Source organism: Lolium rigidum, chromosome 3, assembly GCF_022539505.1.
Source record: "Lolium rigidum isolate FL_2022 chromosome 3, APGP_CSIRO_Lrig_0.1, whole genome shotgun sequence".
In the NCBI taxonomy this organism is placed as follows: Eukaryota; Viridiplantae; Streptophyta; class Magnoliopsida; order Poales; family Poaceae; genus Lolium; species Lolium rigidum.
In genome coordinates, this window is record NC_061510.1 from 180259907 (window position 1) to 180265474 (window position 5568).

Here is a 5568-nt window from a genome sequence, read left to right on the forward strand (position 1 = left end):
CACTGGCGACATTTGTTGTTTAATCCTAGATGGATATTAACCCTTGCAATGGAACCTCCACCATATCAACACAATCCATGGTTCCATTGCCCACCACATAGTCATATTCATAGTTATGAAAGTAGTGGTTTTGGTTTTTTATGCAATAGTGATAATCATAGTACTTTGCAAGTAATTTGATAAAGATACTCAAATGACATGAGCAAGTGATGAACTTGCCTTTCTTGGCTGCAAGATTATGCAGACAAGGTCTTCGATGCGTAATAACTCCAAATTCTGAAATAGCATCATCGTCCGGTAAGGACGATGTTTAAAAGATTGGCAAGGATGCAATAATGCATAAGTATGAGATGCAATCGCTCTAAGCGTGACCTAACCCCGATGATTTAGGATTAGTGAGTTGTAATGATTGGTTTAGGGTGTGTTGCACTTTTAGAGTGATTCACATACAAGGTTCTTATTCAGGTGTGATTACTTGGTATTATCAACAGGTAGACAATAAAGAATAATAATCAATTGAGCACACAAAGAATGATAATGGGCATAATGTTATCAAGTAAAGAACAGTGGTCAATTTTAGTACTAGATGGCATGGTTAAGGATTAATTATCATATACTTCAAAAGAATAACTTTTGAAGAACATGTTCTTTAATAAAGAACAAGTATGATAATTAGGTTGGTGGAGTTCTATAATTTATTATGGTTCCAAGTAGTTTTTGGGAGTAAGTGTTAGATGGATCACAACAATGTTGGACTTATCGACACCTAGGGCTTGTAAGGTTAAGATAAGCCTAGGCATCCTAAGCAATTCATTATACAAGGTTGTTGTCAAGGTTGGTTTATCTTGCTAATGATAGCTGGCTAGGGTTTATAGGTCCTTATAAGCAGGGTTGGTGATGATTCCTTATTTTCTTCAAAAGAATAACTTTTGAAGAACATACTTCTTAAATAATAAGAAGTATATCAATTAGGGTTGAGGTTGTCTAGGTTTTGCTACTGGATCCACTAAGTAAGGAATTATTGGCTCCTAAATAGGATGGTTCGTAAATATCTCACACTAGTAGAGTTTAGTGTGAAAAGTATATGATGCACAATATTGGGTATGGTTGCTATTATGGTTCATCACAAGGGTGTGATGCTAATTAAGGTTCATAAAGGATTATATCCTTGGTGATAGGGACTAGGTTTGATCCTACTTGATCAACTTGGTTTAATGGTTTGCATACATGGAATGCTAAATTGGTAGTGATAGGGTTCTACGTTTTATGTGAATATAGATATGTCTTTAGTTGCTAATCATGGCTCTATGATAATTGAGTAACATGATCTCATGTTCTATCCTAGGATTAGGTTAGAAACAAATTAAGGTTCAATTGGATTAGTGGAGCTAGGGTTCCTAATGAATTAGGGTTTTAGAATACCACATGAAATGATGAGGTTATCACTTTATTTATAATGGAACTAGGGTTTCTTAATTACCCTATAATTATTGGATTAATAACTTCATTATAGAGTTGAAGTTATTAATATCTTAGAAATAAAAATAATATTGATTTTGTCTTTTTATTATTTTTGTAATGGATTAATAATTAAGATAATTATTAATTAGGGTTTAAAATCCTCCTAATAAGGATTTAATAAGTTAATAGTAAAAGAAATTTAATTTTAATGTTTTTCTTATTTACTTACTGGTTTTTATTTATTTTATGAATTTTTCCTAATTATTGAATTTTAATAGTATTTAGAATTAACATAAAAGGCTTAAATAACAAGTATTAAACAATTGAATTTTTATTAGAAATAAAAATTCCATATTATATTTTTATTGAATAGAGATTAAATTTCTAAGAATTTTGATATCTTATTTGTATTTTTCTGAATTATAATGAATTTTATAAATTAATGCAAAGTTTCAGTAATTTAATGAAATTTGGAATTTAAACGGAATTACTAAACCTACCCGGGCTATTCTACTCTTAGTCACTGATAGGTGGGCCCTGGCCACGTCAACTGCCTCGTTGGCGGTTGACTGGGTCAAAATCGTCGACGTGGTAAAGGACACGGTGACCGGCGGCCAGTTGTCGCCGGCGACGACGATTCCGGTCGCGCGGGGACTAGCGGTCGGTCCCAATCGAACCAGCGTGGTGTAGGGAACTGACTGATGGTAGCGCTGCCTCCTAATGGTCGCCGGAGCAAGCTCGACGGAGAGACCTGAGCGGCGGCGCTCGCAGGTGACCGGTGCTACGGCGATGTAGGGCACGAACGGGAGGGCTAGGATGCGCAGGAGGTTCAGTGACTCACCCAGAACACGATGGACTTGTCGGCGAGGCGAGGGGAGGTCGCAATCGCCGGGATTGCTCGATGCCGTCGTCGGAGAAGACGACCTGGCACGGTCGATTGAAGACGCTTCAGCTCGATTCCTTGTGCACGGTGACCAAGTCGAGGACGGTGGTCACAGTGGTGGTCATGGCTTGGCCTGGGGAGGTCTCCATCGCCGGCGTTAATGGTGACTGGCGGAGCCAGGGTTTCGGTATGGAAAGATTTGAAGCAGAGGGGAAAGAATCGGAAGCTAGGGTTCGTCCAGGGGTTTTATACCGCGCCAGACGCGATCCTCGTCACACCGTCGAGGAAGGAGGAGGCGCCAGCGCTGAGGCGAAAAGGAGCACGTCGTCGTGGTGGCCTCCAGCACACGGAGAGGATGAGGACGACCTCCTCTCCGATCTTTTTGGACGAAAGGGTACTGGGCTGTGCTCTGGTGGTGAACTGGGCCGCGGTGGTGGGCTGCTTACTGGGCTATGGTGGTGGGCTGCTCGACCAGGTGAGGTTCTCTCATTTTTCTCTTTTCTTTATTTTCTGTTTTATATTTCCTATTTTGTATTTTGCCATTAATTCAGATTTTAATTATAGGTTTCTTACTTGGCTGATTCCATTAAGTTGTATAGCAGTGATTAACAAACCATTCTTTCTTTTTGGAACAGGTATTTTACATTTAGTTAATTTCATACATGTGGACTTATTCAAAATGGTGATTAGACATGGAATTATATTCTCATTTTAATTTCCTTTTTTATTATGAATCAAATCCTTTGGAATGATTAGAGTTGATACTTTGAACTTAAAGTATTTCGGAGGTTGTATTAGGACTTGACTTCCATTTGGGGAATCGGTCACTTGCACATGATCTTATGTGAATACTGCTTTGTTAAGATCTTGTAGGTTTAATTATAGCCCTATCTCAAGGTTAGCATTATTATTGTATTTTCCTAGTACCTTGAAATACTTAGAGTAATTCTACTCTCATCATGGTTTGATCTTGGTTAATAGATTAAGTGGTTGTTAATCACACTTATGGTTCTAATTATAAGATGTATCACAAGAGTTTTCCCAGGTTTAATAATTATAGCTTAAGACTTTATTAATGTGCCATACTTGGTTTCTAATGATATTTGCCTAACAGCAATTGGTTTGAATCATAGTCATGGCCTAGGTTTATATTATGATCACCATAGTGATACATAACTAGGGTTGAGGTTCAATTCTAGGTTGTGAGATGAGATGACACCATATTGCATCTGCTAGGTTTTAATCTCTCCTAACCAAGGTAATATGGTTACTTGCTTAATTGTTTCTGTTCTCCTTTAGTTACTATGAGATTGAGAATTGGTTTTATCTTCTACCAATTGGCTTCTATTATTAACCTCAATTTATCATTTAAGTAACTACATTGGTTATAGCTCTTTTTATAGTTAACTTTGGTCATATGGGTATATGGTTTCTCACCATATAAAGCATAGAGTTTAACTTTAGAGGTTTTCATGTGGTTCTTAAGTGAAGAATAGGTGGAATGTAAATGTGGTAGAATTATATCTGTGAGCATCAAGTGGTTCACAAGTTAAGGTTGGGATCTAAGCCTAGGGTTGCTTATTATTGATCTCCTTATAATTTCATGTGGCTAATGATATCTGCTTATCCTATTAGGGTTTAACTTACCCTCACATAACTCAAGAGCATGATCATGGATTAGGCATGATCAACTTGTTCTTAATATCTTAACCTCAAGTTCTTTAGGGTTTATGATCATTACACAATTTATAATGATCAAGGTTGGACTTCCTAAGGTATCTCTCCTTGAATGGGTTTCTCACACCCAAGATCAAGTGTTGTCTTGATCAATTAAATATATACTTTCTTTTATAGTTTCTTGAATGGGCATGGTTATGGTTGTCTCAATTATATTGAGTATAACACCATAGGCTGAGCTTTCTCATTTAAGAATGGTTATTCTAGGTTATGGTGTACTCCTAATACTCTAGTTCAATTGTTGTCCTTGATTCTTAAGTAGGTAAAGCTAAGGTTAGTATAAATGGTCTCTCTCATTTGGGAAGGAATTTAATACTAACTTAAGGTTAGGCTCCATAGGAATTGATGTGATCATCAATATCTATGTTTAACATAAATGGTTTCTCTCTCTAGGAATGTCTTGAATAATATCCTAGGGTTCCTCTTAAAGATGATGTTGTGATCATATGGATATTTATATCCAAGATTTAGCTCTGAGTTTGTCATTGCTTATCTAATAAATAAAATAGGACTCTCTCACCTCTCTAGGTTTGATGTATAATAACTTGGAATAGAGAAAAATATCTATTTCTGGATTTGATCTCCTTGTCTTACTTCCAAGAATGAAATAATATGAATATCATGGATTCGGGGTAGGATCATGGATGTGTTTAAGACATGGAAAAGATAAGTGAAGAATAGCTTCTCCAATTATTGTTACTTGATTTCCAATTAAATGGATGTTCATATGTTATGGCTAGGATTACCATATTATAATCTTTTATAAGATCAAGCAATTGATCATTAAGTAAAGTGTTGTTGTGTTGATTATTAGTTCTATTTGATCTAACCCCTTAGATCAAATCATCTCTACCCAAAACAAGGTTTTATCAAAGTCACATTGAGGTTTATAGCGCTTGACTTGATGAGCTACTTCAATTCCACCAAGGTCAAGTGAAACTTCAGTTACTGCGATTGTTTTACTTTAAAGCGCGAAAATTCCCCAGATTTTCTAACATGAATGCAATGCACACATCTGTTTCCTCTATTTTTGTAACCCCAATACCTGGGATATTACACCAGTGTTGGTGTTGTTGTTGTTACCATTGTTGTTGTTGCTGTTGTGGTTGTTGTTGTTGTGGTTGTTGTTGTTGTTGTTGCCTCCGGGCTTCGGGTGGCCTCCATTATTTTGGGTGTAATTTGGGTGGTATGCCTGAGCAGGGGGTTTGTTGTGTCTTGGGGTAAATCCTTGATACGTCTCCAACGTATCGATAATTTCTTGTGTTCCATGCCACATTATTGATGTTATCTACATGTTTTATGCACACTTTATGTCATATTCGTGCATTTTCTGGAACTAACCTATTAACAAGATGCCGAAGTGCCGATTGGCTGTTTTCTGCTGTTTTTGGTTTCAGAAATCCTAGTAAAGAAATATTCTCGGAATTGGACGAAATAAAAGCCCAGAGGCCTATTTTCTCACGAAGCTTCCAGAAGACCGAAGATGA